The 22,788-nt window shown below is 43.8% G+C and overlaps 1 protein-coding gene across 2 annotated transcripts in view; it reads right to left on the reverse strand.

The window, feature by feature from the left end:
- The window catches only part of LOC137364261 (sulfotransferase 1B1-like), a 63,157-nt gene that overhangs the window by 23,863 nt on the left and 16,506 nt on the right, over positions 1 to 22,788 (reverse strand). The gene's annotated exons all lie outside the window — the stretch shown is intronic.

Genomic DNA, 22,788 nt, shown 5'->3' on the forward strand with positions numbered 1-22,788 from the left:
GTTATACACACACAGCACAGTTATACACACACACACACACACAGAGCACAATTATACACACACACAGCACAGTTATACACACACACACACAGCACAGTTTTGCACACACACACCGCACAGTTACACACAGACAGCACAGTTATACACACACAGCACAGTTATACACACACACAGCAGTTATATACACACACACAGCACAGTTATACACACAGCACAGTTATACACACCGCACAGTTACACACAGACAGCACAGTTATACACACACACAGCAGTTATATACACACACACAGCACAGTTATACACACACACACAGCAGTTATACACACAGCACAGTTATACACACACACACAGAGCACAATTATACACACACACAGCACAGTTATACACACACACACAGCACAGTTATACACACACACACAGCAGTTATATACACACACACAGCACAGTTATACACACACAGCACAGTTATACACACACACACAGAGCACAATTATACACACACACAGCACCGTTATACACACACACACACACAGCACAGTTTTGCACACACACACACTGCACAGTTACACACACAGACAGCACAGTTATACACACACAGCACAGTTATACACACACACACAGCACAGTTATACACACAGCACAGTTATACACACACAGCAGTTATACACACACACACACACAGAGCACAATTATACACACACAGCACAGTTTTGCACACACACACACCGCACAGTTACACACACACACAGCACAGTTATACACACACACAGCACAGTTATACACACACACACACAGCACAATTATACACACACACAGCACAGTTATACACACACACACAGCAGTTTTGCACACACACACACCGCACAGTTACACACACAGACAGCACAGTTATATACACACACACAGCACAGTTATACACACACACACACCACAGTTATACACACACACACACACAGCACAGTTATACACACACACACACAGCACAGTTATACACACACACACACAGCACAGTTATACACACACACACAGCACAGTTATACACACACACACACACAGCACAGTTATACACACACACACCACAGTTATGCACACACACACACACCACAGTTATGCACACACACAGCCGTCATACACACACACACCACAGTTATACACACACACACACCACAGTTATACACACACACACACCACAGTTATACACACACACACCACAGTTATACACACACACACCACAGTTATACACACACACACCACAGTTATACACACACACAAAACAGTTATACACACACACACCACAGTTATACACACACACACCACAGTTATACACACACACACCACAGTTATACACACACACACCACAGTTATACACACACACACCACAGTTATACACACACACACAGCACAGTTATACACACACACACCACAGTTATATACACACACACACCACAGTTAAACACACACACACCACAGTTAAACACACACACACACCACAGTTAAACACACACACACCACAGTTAAACACACACACACCACAGTTAAACACACACACACACACCACAGTTATACACACACACACAGAGCAGTTATACACACACACACAGAGCAGTTATACACACAGCAGTTATACACACACAGCACAGTTATACACACACACAGAGCACAATTATACACACACACAGCACAGTTATACACACACACAGCACAGCACAGTTTTGCACACACACACACAGCACAGTTTTGCACACACACACACCGCACAGTTACACACACAGCACAGTTATACACACACACACAGCAGTTATATACACACACACAGCACAGTTATATACACACACACAGCACAGTTATACACACACACACCACACAGTTATACACACACACACCACAGTTATGCACACACACAGCCGTTATACACACACCACAGTTACACACACACGCACACCACAGTTATACACACACACACACCACAGTTACACACACACACACACCACAGTTATACACACACACACACCAGTTACACACACACACACACCAGTTACACACACACACACACACACCACAGTTACACACACACCACAGTTACACACACACACACACCACAGTTACACACACACACACACACACCACAGTTACACACACACACACACACCACAGTTACACACACACACACACACCACAGTTACACACACACACACCATAGTTACACACACACACACCACAGTTACACACACACACACCACAGTTACACACACACACACCACAGTTAAACACACACACACACACAGAGCACAGTTACACACACACACACCACAGTTAAACACACACACACCAGTTACACACACACACACAGCACAGTTATACACACACACACACACAGCACAGTTATACACACACACACACAGCACAGTTATACACACACACACACCACAGTTATACACACACACACACACCACAGTTATACACACACACACACCACAGTTATACACACACACAGCACAGTTATACACACACACACAGCACAGTTATACACACACACACACACAGCACAGTTATACACACACACACACAGCACAGTTATACACACACACACACAGCACAGTTATACACACACACACACCACAGTTATACACACACACAGCACAGTTATACACACACACACACCACAGTTATACACACACACACACCACAGTTATACACACACACACACCACAGTTATACACACACACACACACCACAGTTATACACACACACACACCACAGTTATACACACACACCACAGTTATAGACACACACACACCACAGTTACACACACACGCACACCACAGTTACACACACACAGCACAGTTATACACACACACACACCACAGTTATACACACACACACACCACAGTTATACACACACACACACCACAGTTACACACACACACACACCACAGTTACACACACACACACCACAGTTACACACACACACACCACAGTTACACACACACACCACAGTTACACACACACACCACAGTTATACACACACACACACCTCACAGTTATACACACACACCACACAGTTATACACACACACACCACACAGTTATACACACACACACCACACAGTTATACACACACACACCACACAGTTATACACACACACATCACACAGTTATACACACACACATCACACAGTTATACACACACACACACCTCACAGTTATACACACACACCACACAGTTATACACACACACACCACACAGTTATACACACACACACCACACAGTTATACACACACACCACACAGTTATACACACACACCACACAGTTATACACACACACACCACACAGTTATACACACACACCACACAGTTATACACACACACCACAGTTATACACACACACCACACAGTTATACACACACACCACACAGTCATACACACACACCACACAGTTATACACACACACCACACAGTTATACACACACACACACATCACAGTTATACACACACACCACACAGTTATACACACACACACCACACAGTTATACACACACACACCACAGTTATGCACACACACAGCCGTTATACACACACACACACCACAGTTATACACACACACACACCACATTTATACACACACACCACATTTATACACACACACCACAGTTATACACACACACACACACACCACAGTTATACGCACACACACACACACCACAGTTATACACACACACACAGCACAGTTATACACACACCACAGTTATACACACACACACACCACAGTTATACACACACACACACCACAGTTATACACACACACACACCACAGTTATACACACACACACACCACAGTTATACACACACACAGAGCAGTTATACACACACACAGAGCAGTTATACACACACACACCACACAGTTATACACACACACCACACAGTTATACACACACACACACCTCACAGTTATACACACACACCACACAGTGAAACACACACACACCACACAGTTATACACACACACACCACACAGTTATACACACACACACACAGTTATACACACACACCACACAGTTATACACACACACACCACAGTTATACACACACACCACACAGTTATACACACACACACACCACACAGTTATACACACACACCACAGTTATACACACACACACACCTCACAGTTATACACACACACCACACAGTTATACACACACACCACACAGTTATACACACACACCACACAGTTATACACACACACCACACAGTTATACACACACACCACACAGTTATACACACACACCACACAGTTATACACACACACCACACAGTTATACACACACACCTCACAGTTATACACACACACCGCACAGTTATACACACACACCGCACAGTTATACACACACACCACACAGTTATACACACACACCACACAGTTATACACACACACCACACAGTTATACACACACACCACACAGTTATACACACACACACACCACAGTCATACACACACCACAGTTATACACACACACACACATCACAGTTATACACACACACACACATCACAGTTATACACACACACCACACAGTCATACACACACACCACACAGTTATACACACACACCACACAGTTATACACACACACACACATCACAGTTATACACACACACCACACAGTTATACACACACACCACACAGTTATACACACACACACACCACAGTTATACACACACCACAGTTATACACACACACACACAGCACAGTTATATACACACACACACCACAGTTATGCACACACACAGCCGTTATACACACACACACACCACAGTTATACACACACACACACCACATTTATACACACACACCACATTTATACACACACACCACAGTTATACACACACACACACACACCACAGTTATACGCACACACACAGCAGTTATACACACACACACAGCACAGTTATACACACACACACAGCACAGTTATACACACACACACAGCACAGTTATACACACACACACCACAGTTAAACACACACACACACCACAGTTAAACACACACACACACCACAGTTATACACACACACACACCACAGTTATACACACACACACACCACAGTTATACACACACACACACCACAGTTATACACACACACAGAGCAGTTATACACACACACACAGAGCACAGTTATACACACAGCACAGTTATACACACACAGCACAGTTATACACACACAGCACAGTTATACACACACACACACACACAGAGCACAATTATACACACACACAGCACAGTTATACACACACACACACAGCACAGTTTTGCACACACACACCGCACAGTTACACACAGACAGCACAGTTATACACACACAGCACAGTTATACACACACAGCACAGTTATACACACACACAGCAGTTATATACACACACACAGCACAGTTATACACACAGCACAGTTATACACACCGCACAGTTACACACAGACAGCACAGTTATACACACACACAGCAGTTATATACACACACACAGCACAGTTATACACACACACACAGCAGTTATACACACAGCACAGTTATACACACACACACAGAGCACAATTATACACACACACAGCACAGTTATACACACACACACAGCACAGTTATACACACACACACAGCAGTTATATACACACACACAGCACAGTTATACACACACAGCACAGTTATACACACACACACAGAGCACAATTATACACACACACCGCACAGTTATACACACACACACACACAGCACAGATTTGCACACACACACACTGCACAGTTACACACACACACCTCACAGTTATACACACACAGCACAGTTATACACACACACACCACACAGTTATACACACACACCACACAGTTATACACACACACCACACAGTTATACACACACACCACACAGTTATACACACACACACCACACAGTTATACACACACACCACACAGTTATACACACACACCACAGTTATACACACACACCACACAGTTATACACACACACCACACAGTCATACACACACACCACACAGTTATACACACACACCACACAGTTATACACACACACCACACAGTTATACACACACACACACATCACAGTTATACACACACACCACACAGTTATACACACACACACCACACAGTTATACACACACACACCACAGTTATGCACACACACAGCCGTTATACACACACACACACCACAGTTATACACACACACACACCACATTTATACACACACACCACATTTATACACACACACCACAGTTATACACACACACACACACACCACAGTTATACGCACACACACACACCACAGTTATACACACACACACAGCACAGTTATACACACACCACAGTTAAACACACACACACACCACAGTTATACACACACACACACCACAGTTATACACACACACACACCACAGTTATACACACACACACACCACAGTTATACACACACACAGAGCAGTTATACACACACACAGAGCAGTTATACACACACACAGAGCAGTTATACACACACACACCACACAGTTATACACACACACCACACAGTTATACACACACACACACCTCACAGTTATACACACACACCACACAGTGAAACACACACACACCACACAGTTATACACACACACACCACACAGTTATACACACACACACACAGTTATACACACACACCACACAGTTATACACACACACACCACAGTTATACACACACACCACACAGTTATACACACACACACACCACACAGTTATACACACACACCTCACAGTTATACACACACACCACACAGTTATACACACACACCACACAGTTATACACACACACCACACAGTTATACACACACACCACACAGTTATACACACACACCACACAGTTATACACACACACCACACAGTTATACACACACACCACACAGTTATACACACACACCTCACAGTTATACACACACACCGCACAGTTATACACACACACCGCACAGTTATACACACACACCGCACAGTTATACACACACACCACACAGTTATACACACACACCACACAGTTATACACACACACCACACAGTTATACACACACACCACACAGTTATACACACACACACACCACAGTCATACACACACCACAGTTATACACACACACACACATCACAGTTATACACACACACACACATCACAGTTATACACACACACCACACAGTCATACACACACACCACACAGTTATACACACACACCACACAGTTATACACACACACACACATCACAGTTATACACACACACCACACAGTTATACACACACACCACACAGTTATACACACACACACACCACAGTTATACACACACCACAGTTATACACACACACACACAGCACAGTTATATACACACACACACCACAGTTATGCACACACACAGCCGTTATACACACACACACACCACATTTATACACACACACCACATTTATACACACACACCACAGTTATACACACACACACCACAGTTATACGCACACACACAGCAGTTATACACACACACACAGCACAGTTATACACACACACACAGCACAGTTATACACACACACACAGCACAGTTATACACACACACACCACAGTTAAACACACACACACACCACAGTTAAACACACACACACACCACAGTTATACACACACACACACCACAGTTATACACACACACACACCACAGTTATACACACACACACACCACAGTTATACACACACACACACCACAGTTATACACACACACAGAGCAGTTATACACACACACACAGAGCACAGTTATACACACAGCACAGTTATACACACACAGCACAGTTATACACACACAGCACAGTTATACACACACAGCACAGTTATACACACACACACACACACAGAGCACAATTATACACACACACAGCACAGTTATACACACACACACACAGCACAGTTTTGCACACACACACCGCACAGTTACACACAGACAGCACAGTTATACACACACAGCACAGTTATACACACACAGCACAGTTATACACACACACAGCAGTTATATACACACACACAGCACAGTTATACACACAGCACAGTTATACACACCGCACAGTTACACACAGACAGCACAGTTATACACACACACAGCAGTTATATACACACACACAGCACAGTTATACACACACACACAGCAGTTATACACACAGCACAGTTATACACACACACACAGAGCACAATTATACACACACACAGCACAGTTATACACACACACACAGCACAGTTATACACACACACACAGCAGTTATATACACACACACAGCACAGTTATACACACACAGCACAGTTATACACACACACACAGAGCACAATTATACACACACACAGCACAGTTATACACACACACACACACAGCACAGTTTTGCACACACACACACTGCACAGTTACACACACAGACAGCACAGTTATACACACACAGCACAGTTATACACACACACACAGCACAGTTATACACACAGCACAGTTATACACACACACACACACAGAGCACAATTATACACACACAGCACAGTTTTGCACACACACACACCGCACAGTTACACACACACACAGCACAGTTATACACACACACAGCACAGTTATACACACACACACACAGCACAATTATACACACACACAGCACAGTTATACACACACACACAGCAGTTTTGCACACACACACACCGCACAGTTACACACACAGACAGCACAGTTATATACACACACACAGCACAGTTATACACACACACACACCACAGTTATACACACACACACACAGCACAGTTATACACACACAGCACAGTTATACACACACACACACAGCACAGTTATACACACACACACAGCACAGTTATACACACACACACACACAGCACAGTTATACACACACACACCACAGTTATGCACACACACACACACCACAGTTATGCACACACACAGCCGTCATACACACACACACCACAGTTATACACACACACACACCACAGTTATACACACACACACACCACAGTTATACACACACACACCACAGTTATACACACACACACCACAGTTATACACACACACACCACAGTTATACACACACACAAAACAGTTATACACACACACACCACAGTTATACACACACACACCACAGTTATACACACACACACCACAGTTATACACACACACACCACAGTTATACACACACACACCACAGTTATACACACACACACAGCACAGTTATACACACACACACCACAGTTATATACACACACACACCACAGTTATATACACACACACACCACAGTTAAACACACACACACACCACAGTTCAACACACACACACCACAGTTAAACACACACACACCACAGTTAAACACACACACACAGAGCAGTTATACACACACACACAGAGCAGTTATACACACAGCAGTTATACACACACAGCACAGTTATACACACACACAGAGCACAATTATACACACACACAGCACAGTTATACACACACACAGCACAGCAGTTTTGCACACACACACACAGCACAGTTTTGCACACACACACACCGCACAGTTACACACACAGCACAGTTATACACACACACACAGCAGTTATATACACACACACAGCACAGTTATATACACACACACAGCACAGTTATACACACACACACCACACAGTTATACACACACACACCACAGTTATGCACACACACAGCCGTTATACACACACACCACAGTTATACACACACACACACCACATTTATACACACACACCACATTTATACACACACACCACAGTTATACACACACACCACAGTTATACACACACACACACACCACAGTTATACGCACACACACAGCAGTTATACAAACACACACAGCACAGTTATACACACACCACAGTTAAACACACACACACACCACAGTTATACACACACACACACCACAGTTATACACACACACACACCACAGTTATACACACACACAGAGCAGTTATACACACACACCACAGTTATACACACACACACCACACAGTTATACACACACACACCACACAGTTATACACACACACCACACAGTTATACACACACACCACACAGTTATACACACACACCACACAGTTATACACACACACACACCTCACAGTTATACACACACACCACACAGTTATACACACACACACACCTCACAGTTATACACACACACCACACAGTTATACACACACACACCACACAGTTATACACACACACACCACACAGTTATACACACACACACAGTTATACACACACACCACACAGTTATACACACACACACCGCAGTTATACACACACACCACACAGTTATACACACACACACACCTCAGTTATACACACACACCACACAGTTATACACACACACACCACACAGTTATACACACACACCACACAGTTATACACACACACCACACAGTTATACACACACACACCACACAGTTATACACACACACACCACACAGTTATACACACACACCACACAGTTATACACACACACCACACAGTTATACACACACACCACACAGTTATACACACACACCACACAGTTATACACACACACCACACAGTTATACACACACACCACACAGTTATACACACACACCACACAGTTATACACACACACCACACAGTTATACACACACACAGCACACAGTTATACACACACACCACACAGTTATACACACACACCACACAGTTATACACACACACCGCACAGTTATACACACACACCACACAGTTATACACACACACCACACAGTTATACACACACACCACACAGTTATACACACACACACACCACAGTCATACACACACATCACAGTTATACACACACATCACAGTTATACACACACATCACAGTTATACACACACACCACACAGTCATACACACACACCACACAGTTATACACACACACACACATCACAGTTATACACACACACCACACAGTTATACACACACACACACCACAGTTATACACACACCACAGTTATACACACACCACAGTTATACACACACACACACAGCACAGTTATACACACACACACACCACAGTTATGCACACACACAGCCGTTATACACACACACACACCACAGTTATACACACACACACACACCACAGTTATACGCACACACACAGCAGTTATACACACACACACAGCACAGTTATACACACACACACACCACAGTTATACACACACACACACCACAGTTATACACACACACACACCACAGTTAAACACACACACACACCACAGTTATACACACACACACACCACAGTTATACACACACACACACCACAGTTATACACACACACACACCACAGTTATACACACACACACACCACAGTTATACACACACACACACCACAGTTATACACACACACAGAGCAGTTATACACACACACACACAGAGCACAGTTATACACACAGCACAGTTATACACACACAGCACAGTTATACACACACAGCACAGTTATACACACACAGCACAGTTATACACACACACACACACAGAGCACAATTATACACACACACAGCACAGTTATACACACACACACACAGCACAGTTTTGCACACACACACCGCACAGTTACACACAGACAGCACAGTTATACACACACAGCACAGTTATACACACACACACACACAGAGCACAATTATACACACACACAGCACAGTTATACACACACACACACAGCACAGTTTTGCACACACACACCGCACAGTTACACACAGACAGCACAGTTATACACAGACAGCACAGTTATACACACACAGCACAGTTATACACACACACAGCAGTTATATACACACACACAGCACAGTTATACACACACACACAGCACAGTTATACACACAGCACAGTTATACACACCGCACAGTTACACACAGACAGCACAGTTATACACACACACAGCAGTTATATACACACACACAGCACAGTTATACACACACACACAGCAGTTATACACACAGCACAGTTATACACACACACACAGAGCACAATTATACACACACACAGCACAGTTATACACACACACACAGCACAGTTATACACACACACACAGCAGTTATATACACACACACAGCACAGTTATACACACACAGCACAGTTATACACACACACACAGAGCACAATTATACACACACACAGCACAGTTATACACACACACACACACCACAGTTATACACACACACACACAGCACAGTTATACACACACAGCACAGTTATACACACACACACACAGCACAGTTATACACACACACACAGCACAGTTATACACACACACACACACAGCACAGTTATACACACACACACCACAGTTATGCACACACACACACACCACAGTTATGCACACACACAGCCGTCATACACACACACACCACAGTTATACACACACACACACCACAGTTATACACACACACACACCACAGTTATACACACACACACCACAGTTATACACACACACACCACAGTTATACACACACACACCACAGTTATACACACACACAAAACAGTTATACACACACACACCACAGTTATACACACACACACCACAGTTATACACACACACACCACAGTTATACACACACACACCACAGTTATACACACACACACCACAGTTATACACACACACACAGCACAGTTATACACACACACACCACAGTTATATACACACACACACCACAGTTATATACACACACACACCACAGTTAAACACACACACACACCACAGTTCAACACACACACACCACAGTTAAACACACACACACCACAGTTAAACACACACACACAGAGCAGTTATACACACACACACAGAGCAGTTATACACACAGCAGTTATACACACACAGCACAGTTATACACACACACAGAGCACAATTATACACACACACAGCACAGTTATACACACACACAGCACAGCAGTTTTGCACACACACACACAGCACAGTTTTGCACACACACACACCGCACAGTTACACACACAGCACAGTTATACACACACACACAGCAGTTATATACACACACACAGCACAGTTATATACACACACACAGCACAGTTATACACACACACACCACACAGTTATACACACACACACCACAGTTATGCACACACACAGCCGTTATACACACACACCACAGTTATACACACACACACACCACATTTATACACACACACCACATTTATACACACACACCACAGTTATACACACACACCACAGTTATACACACACACACACACCACAGTTATACGCACACACACAGCAGTTATACAAACACACACAGCACAGTTATACACACACCACAGTTAAACACACACACACACCACAGTTATACACACACACACACCACAGTTATACACACACACACACCACAGTTATACACACACACAGAGCAGTTATACACACACACCACAGTTATACACACACACACCACACAGTTATACACACACACACCACACAGTTATACACACACACCACACAGTTATACACACACACCACACAGTTATACACACACACCACACAGTTATACACACACACACACCTCACAGTTATACACACACACCACACAGTTATACACACACACACACCTCACAGTTATACACACACACCACACAGTTATACACACACACACCACACAGTTATACACACACACACCACACAGTTATACACACACACACAGTTATACACACACACCACACAGTTATACACACACACACCGCAGTTATACACACACACCACACAGTTATACACACACACACACCTCAGTTATACACACACACCACACAGTTATACACACACACACCACACAGTTATACACACACACCACACAGTTATACACACACACCACACAGTTATACACACACACACCACACAGTTATACACACACACACCACACAGTTATACACACACACCACACAGTTATACACACACACCACACAGTTATACACACACACCACACAGTTATACACACACACCACACAGTTATACACACACACCACACAGTTATACACACACACCACACAGTTATACACACACACCACACAGTTATACACACACACCACACAGTTATACACACACACAGCACACAGTTATACACACACACCACACAGTTATACACACACACCACACAGTTATACACACACACCGCACAGTTATACACACACACCACACAGTTATACACACACACCACACAGTTATACACACACACCACACAGTTATACACACACACACACCACAGTCATACACACACATCACAGTTATACACACACATCACAGTTATACACACACATCACAGTTATACACACACACCACACAGTCATACACACACACCACACAGTTATACACACACACACACATCACAGTTATACACACACACCACACAGTTATACACACACACACACCACAGTTATACACACACCACAGTTATACACACACCACAGTTATACACACACACACACAGCACAGTTATACACACACACACACCACAGTTATGCACACACACAGCCGTTATACACACACACACACCACAGTTATACACACACACACACACCACAGTTATACGCACACACACAGCAGTTATACACACACACACAGCACAGTTATACACACACACACACCACAGTTATACACACACACACACCACAGTTATACACACACACACACCACAGTTAAACACACACACACACCACAGTTATACACACACACACACCACAGTTATACACACACACACACCACAGTTATACACACACACACACCACAGTTATACACACACACACACCACAGTTATACACACACACAGAGCAGTTATACACACACACACACAGAGCACAGTTATACACACAGCACAGTTATACACACACAGCACAGTTATACACACACAGCACAGTTATACACACACAGCACAGTTATACACACACACACACACAGAGCACAATTATACACACACACAGCACAGTTATACACACACACACACAGCACAGTTTTGCACACACACACCGCACAGTTACACACAGACAGCACAGTTATACACACACAGCACAGTTATACACACACACACACACAGAGCACAATTATACACACACACAGCACAGTTATACACACACACACACAGCACAGTTTTGCACACACACACCGCACAGTTACACACAGACAGCACAGTTATACACAGACAGCACAGTTATACACACACAGCACAGTTATACACACACACAGCAGTTATATACACACACACAGCACAGTTATACACACACACACAGCACAGTTATACACACAGCACAGTTATACACACCGCACAGTTACACACAGACAGCACAGTTATACACACACACAGCAGTTATATACACACACACAGCACAGTTATACACACACACACAGCAGTTATACACACAGCACAGTTATACACACACACACAGAGCACAATTATACACACACACAGCACAGTTATACACACACACACAGCACAGTTATACACACACACACAGCAGTTATATACACACACACAGCACAGTTATACACACACAGCACAGTTATACACACACACACAGAGCACAATTATACACACACACAGCACAGTTATACACACACACACACACACAGCACAGTTTTGCACACACACACACCGCACAGTTACACACACAGACAGCACAGTTATACACACACACACAGCACAGTTATACACACAGCACAGTTATACACACACAGCACAGTTATACACACACACACACACAGAGCACAATTATACACACACAGCACAGTTTTGCACACACACACACCGCACAGTTACACACACACACAGCACAGTTTTTCACACACACAGCACAGTTATACACACACACACACAGCACAATTATACACACACACAGCACAGTTATACACACACACAGCACAGTTATACACACACACACAGTTTTGCACACACACACACCGCACAGTTACACACACAGACAGCACAGTTATACACACACACACACCACAGTTATACACACACACACACCACAGTTATACACACACACACACACAGCACAGTTATACACACACACACACAGCACAGTTATACACACACACACACAGCACAGTTATACACACACACACCACAGTTATGCACACACACACACACCACAGTTATGCACACACACAGCCGTCATACACACACACACACCACAGTTATACACACACACACACCACAGTTATACACACACACACACCACAGTTATACACACACACACACCGCACAGTTACACACACAGCACAGTTATACACACACACACAGCAGTTATATACACACACACAGCACAGTTATACACACACACACAGCACAGTTATACACACACACACAGCACAGTTATACACACAGCACAGTTATACACACAGCACAGTTATACACACAGCACAGTTATACACACACACACACACAGCACAGTTATACACACAGCACAGTTATGCACACACACAGCACAGTTATGCACACACACAGCACAGTTATACACTCACACACACAGCACAGTTATACACACACACACACAGAGCACAGTTATACACACAGAGCACAGAGCACAGTTATGCACACACACAGCACAGTTATACACACACACACACCGCACAGTTACACACACAGCACAGTTATACACACACACACAGCAGTTATATACACACACACAGCACAGTTATACACACACACACAGCAGTTATACACACACAGCACAGTTATACACACAGCACAGTTATACACACACACACAGCACAGTTATACACACAGCACAGTTATGCACACACACAGCACAGTTATACACACAGCACAGTTATACACACACACACACAGCACAGTTATACACACAGCACAGTTATACACTCACACACACAGCACAGTTATATACACACACAGCACAGTTATACACACACACACACAGAGCACAGTTATATACACAGAGCACAGAGCACAGTTATACACACACACACAGAGCACAGTTATACACACAACCAGAGCACAGTTATACACACACACAGCAGTTATACACACGCACACACACAGCACAGTTATACACACACACAGAGCACAGTTATACACACACACACACAAGCACAGTTATACATACACAGCACAGTTATACACACACACAGAGCACAGAAAAACACACACAGCAGTTATACACACACACACACACACAGAGCACAGTTATACACACACACACCACAGTTATACACACACACACACACCACAGTTAGACACACACACACACCACAGTTATACACACATACACCACAGTTAAACACACACACACCACAGTTAAACACACATACACACAGCACAGTTATACACACACACACCAGTTAGACACACACAGCACAGTTATAAACACACACACACCACAGTTATACACACACACACACCACAGTTACACACACACACACCAGTTACAAACACACACACACCACAGTTACACACACAGCACAGTTACACACACACACCACAGTTATACACACACACACACACCACAGTTACACACACACACACACCACAGTTACACACACACACACACCACAGTTACAAACACACACACACCACAGTTACAAACACACACACACCACAGTTACAAACACACACAGCACAGTTACACACACACACCACAGTTATACACACACATCACAGTTATACACACACACACACACCACAGTTACACACACACGCACACCACAGTTACACACACACGCACACCACAGTTACACACACACGCACACCACAGTTACACACACACACACCACAGTTATACACACACACACACCAGTTACACACACACACACACCAGTTACACACACACACACACACACCACAGTTACACACACACCACAGTTACACACACACACACACACACCACAGTTACACACACACACACACACACCACAGTTACACACACACACACACACACCACAGTTACACACACACACACACACCACAGTTACACACACACACACCACAGTTACACACACACACACCACAGTTAAACACACACACACACACAGAGCACAGTTACACACACACACACCACAGTTATACACACACACCACAGTTAAACACACACACACCAGTTACACACACACACACCAGTTACACACACACACACAGCACAGTTATACACACACACACATACACAGCACAGTTATACACACACACACACAGCACAGTTATACACACACACCACAGTTATACACACACATCACAGTTATACACACACACACACACCACAGTTACACACACACGCACACCACAGTTACACACACACGCACACCACAGTTACACACACACGCACACCACAGTTACACACACGCACACCACAGTTACACACACGCACACCACAGTTACACACACACACACCACAGTTATACACACACACACACCAGTTACACACACACACACACACACCACAGTTACACACACACCACAGTTACACACACACACACACACCACAGTTACACACACACACACACACACCACAGTTACACACACACACACACACACCACAGTTACACACACACACACACACCACAGTTACACACACACACACCACAGTTACACACACACACACCACAGTTAAACACACACACACACACAGAGCACAGTTACACACACACACACCACAGTTATACACACACACCACAGTTAAACACACACACACCAGTTACACACACACACACAGCACAGTTATACACACACACACACACAGCACAGTTATACACACACACACACAGCACAGTTATACACACACACACACCACAGTTATACACACACACACACCACAGTTATACACACACACACACCACAGTTATACACACACACACACCACAGTTATACACACACACACACCACAGTTATACACACACACAGCACAGTTATACACACACACACACAGCACAGTTATACACACACACACACAGCACAGTTATACACACACACACACAGCACAGTTATACACACACACACACCACAGTTATACACACACACAGCACAGTTATACACACACACACACCACAGTTATACACACACACACACCACAGTTATACACACACACACACCACAGTTATACACACACACACACCACAGTTATACACACACACACACCACAGTTATACACACACACCACAGTTATAGACACACACACACCACAGTTACACACACACGCACACCACAGTTACACACACACAGCACAGTTATACACACACACACACCACAGTTATACACACACACACACCACAGTTATACACACACACACACCACAGTTATACACACACACACACCACAGTTACACACACACACACCACAGTTACACACACACACACCACAGTTACACACACACACCACAGTTACACACACACAGCACAGTTATAGACACACACACAGCACAGTTACACACACACACACACCACAGTTACACACACACACACACACACACAGAGCACAGTTACACACACACACACCACAGTTAAACACACACACCACAGTTACACACACACACACACCACAGTTACACACACCACAGTTACACACACACACACCACAGTTACACACACACCAGTTATAAACACACCACAGTTATAAACACACACACACACACGACAGTTATACACACACACACACACCACAGTTATACACACACACACACCACAGTTATACACACACACACCACAGTTACACACACACACACCACAGTTAAACACACACACACACACACAGAGCACAGTTACACACACACACACCACAGTTATACACACACACCACAGTTAAACACACACACACCAGTTACACACACACACACAGCACAGTTATACACACACACACACAGCACAGTTATACACACACACACAGCACAGTTATACACACACACACAGCACAGTTATACACACACACACACCACAGTTATACACACACACAGCACAGTTATACACACACACAGCACAGTTATACACACACACACACAGCACAGTTACACACACACACACACAGCACAGTTATACACACACACACACCACAGTTATACACACACACACACCACAGTTATACACACACACACACCACAGTTATACACACACACCACAGTTATAGACACACACACACCACAGTTACACACACACAGCACAGTTATACACACACACACACCACAGTTATACACACACACACACCACAGTTACACACACACACACCACAGTTACACACACACACACCACAGTTACACACACACACACCACAGTTACACACACACAGCACAGTTATAGACACACACACAGCACAGTTACACACACACACACACCACAGTTAAACACACACACACACACACACACACACACCACAGTTAAACACACACACCACAGTTACACACACACACACACCACAGTTACACACACACACACCACAGTTACACACACACACACCACAGTTACACACACACCAGTTATAAACACACCACAGTTATAAACACACACACACACCACAGTTATACACACACACACACCACAGTTATACACACACACACACCACAGTTACACACACACACACACCACAGTTACACACACACACACACCACAGTTACACACACACACACACCACAGTTATACACACACACACCACAGTTATACACACACACACACACCACAGTTACACACACACACACACCACAGTTACACACACACACACACACCACAGTTACACACACACACCACAGTTACACACACACACACCACAGTTATACACACACACACACACCAGTTACACACACACCCACCACAGTTACACACACACACACACCACAGTTACACACACACAGCACAGTTACACACACACACCCACCACAGTTACACACACACACACCACAGTTACAAACACACACACACACCACAGTTACAAACACACACACACACCACAGTTACACACACACACACACACCACAGTTACACACACACACCACAGTTACACACACACACCACAGTTACACACACACACCACAGTTACACACACAAACCACAGTTACACACACAAACCACAGTTGCACACACACACCACAGTTACACACACACACCACAGTTACACACACACACCACAGTTACACACACACACACGCACGACAGTTACACACACACACACACACCACAGTTACACACACACACCACAGTTATACACACACACACCACAGTTATACACACACACACCACAGTTATACACACACACACCACAGTTATACACACACACAAAACAGTTATACACACACACACCACAGTTATACACACACACACCACAGTTATACACACACACACCACAGTTATACACACACACACCACAGTTATACACACACACACCACAGTTATACACACACACACAGCACAGTTATACACACACACACCACAGTTATATACACACACACACCACAGTTAAACACACACACACACCACAGTTAAACACACACACACCACAGTTAAACACACACACACCACAGTTAAACACACACACACACACCACAGTTATACACACACACACAGAGCAGTTATACACACACACACAGAGCAGTTATACACACAGCAGTTATACACACACAGCACAGTTATACACACACACAGAGCACAATTATACACACACACAGCACAGTTATACACACACACAGCACAGCACAGTTTTGCACACACACACACACAGCACAGTTTTGCACACACACACACCGCACAGTTACACACACAGCACAGTTATACACACACACACAGCAGTTATATACACACACACAGCACAGTTATATACACACACACAGCACAGTTATACACACACACACCACACAGTTATACACACACACACCACAGTTATGCACACACACAGCCGTTATACACACACACCACAGTTATACACACACACACACCACATTTATACACACACACCACATTTATACACACACACCACAGTTATACACACACACCACAGTTATACACACACACACACACCACAGTTATACGCACACACACAGCAGTTATACACACACCACAGTTAAACACACACACACACCACAGTTATACACACACACACACCACAGTTATACACACACACACACCACAGTTATACACACACACAGAGCAGTTATACACACACACCACAGTTATACACACACACACCACACAGTTATACACACACACACCACACAGTTATACACACACACCACACAGTTATACACACACACCACACAGTTATACACACACACACACCTCACAGTTATACACACACACCACACAGTTATACACACACACACACCTCACAGTTATACACACACACCACACAGTTATACACACACACACCACACAGTTATACACACACACACCACACAGTTATACACACACACACAGTTATACACACACACCACACAGTTATACACACACACACCACAGTTATACACACACACCACACAGTTATACACACACACACACCTCAGTTATACACACACACCACACAGTTATACACACACACACCACACAGTTATACACACACACCACACAGTTATACACACACACCACACAGTTATACACACACACACCACACAGTTATACACACACACACCACACAGTTATACACACACACCACACAGTTATACACACACACCACACAGTTATACACACACACCACACAGTTATACACACACACCACACAGTTATACACACACACCACACAGTTATACACACACACCACACAGTTATACACACACACAGCACACAG

Source organism: Heterodontus francisci, unplaced genomic scaffold, assembly GCF_036365525.1.
Source record: "Heterodontus francisci isolate sHetFra1 unplaced genomic scaffold, sHetFra1.hap1 HAP1_SCAFFOLD_882, whole genome shotgun sequence".
NCBI lineage: Eukaryota > Metazoa > Chordata > Chondrichthyes > Heterodontiformes > Heterodontidae > Heterodontus > Heterodontus francisci.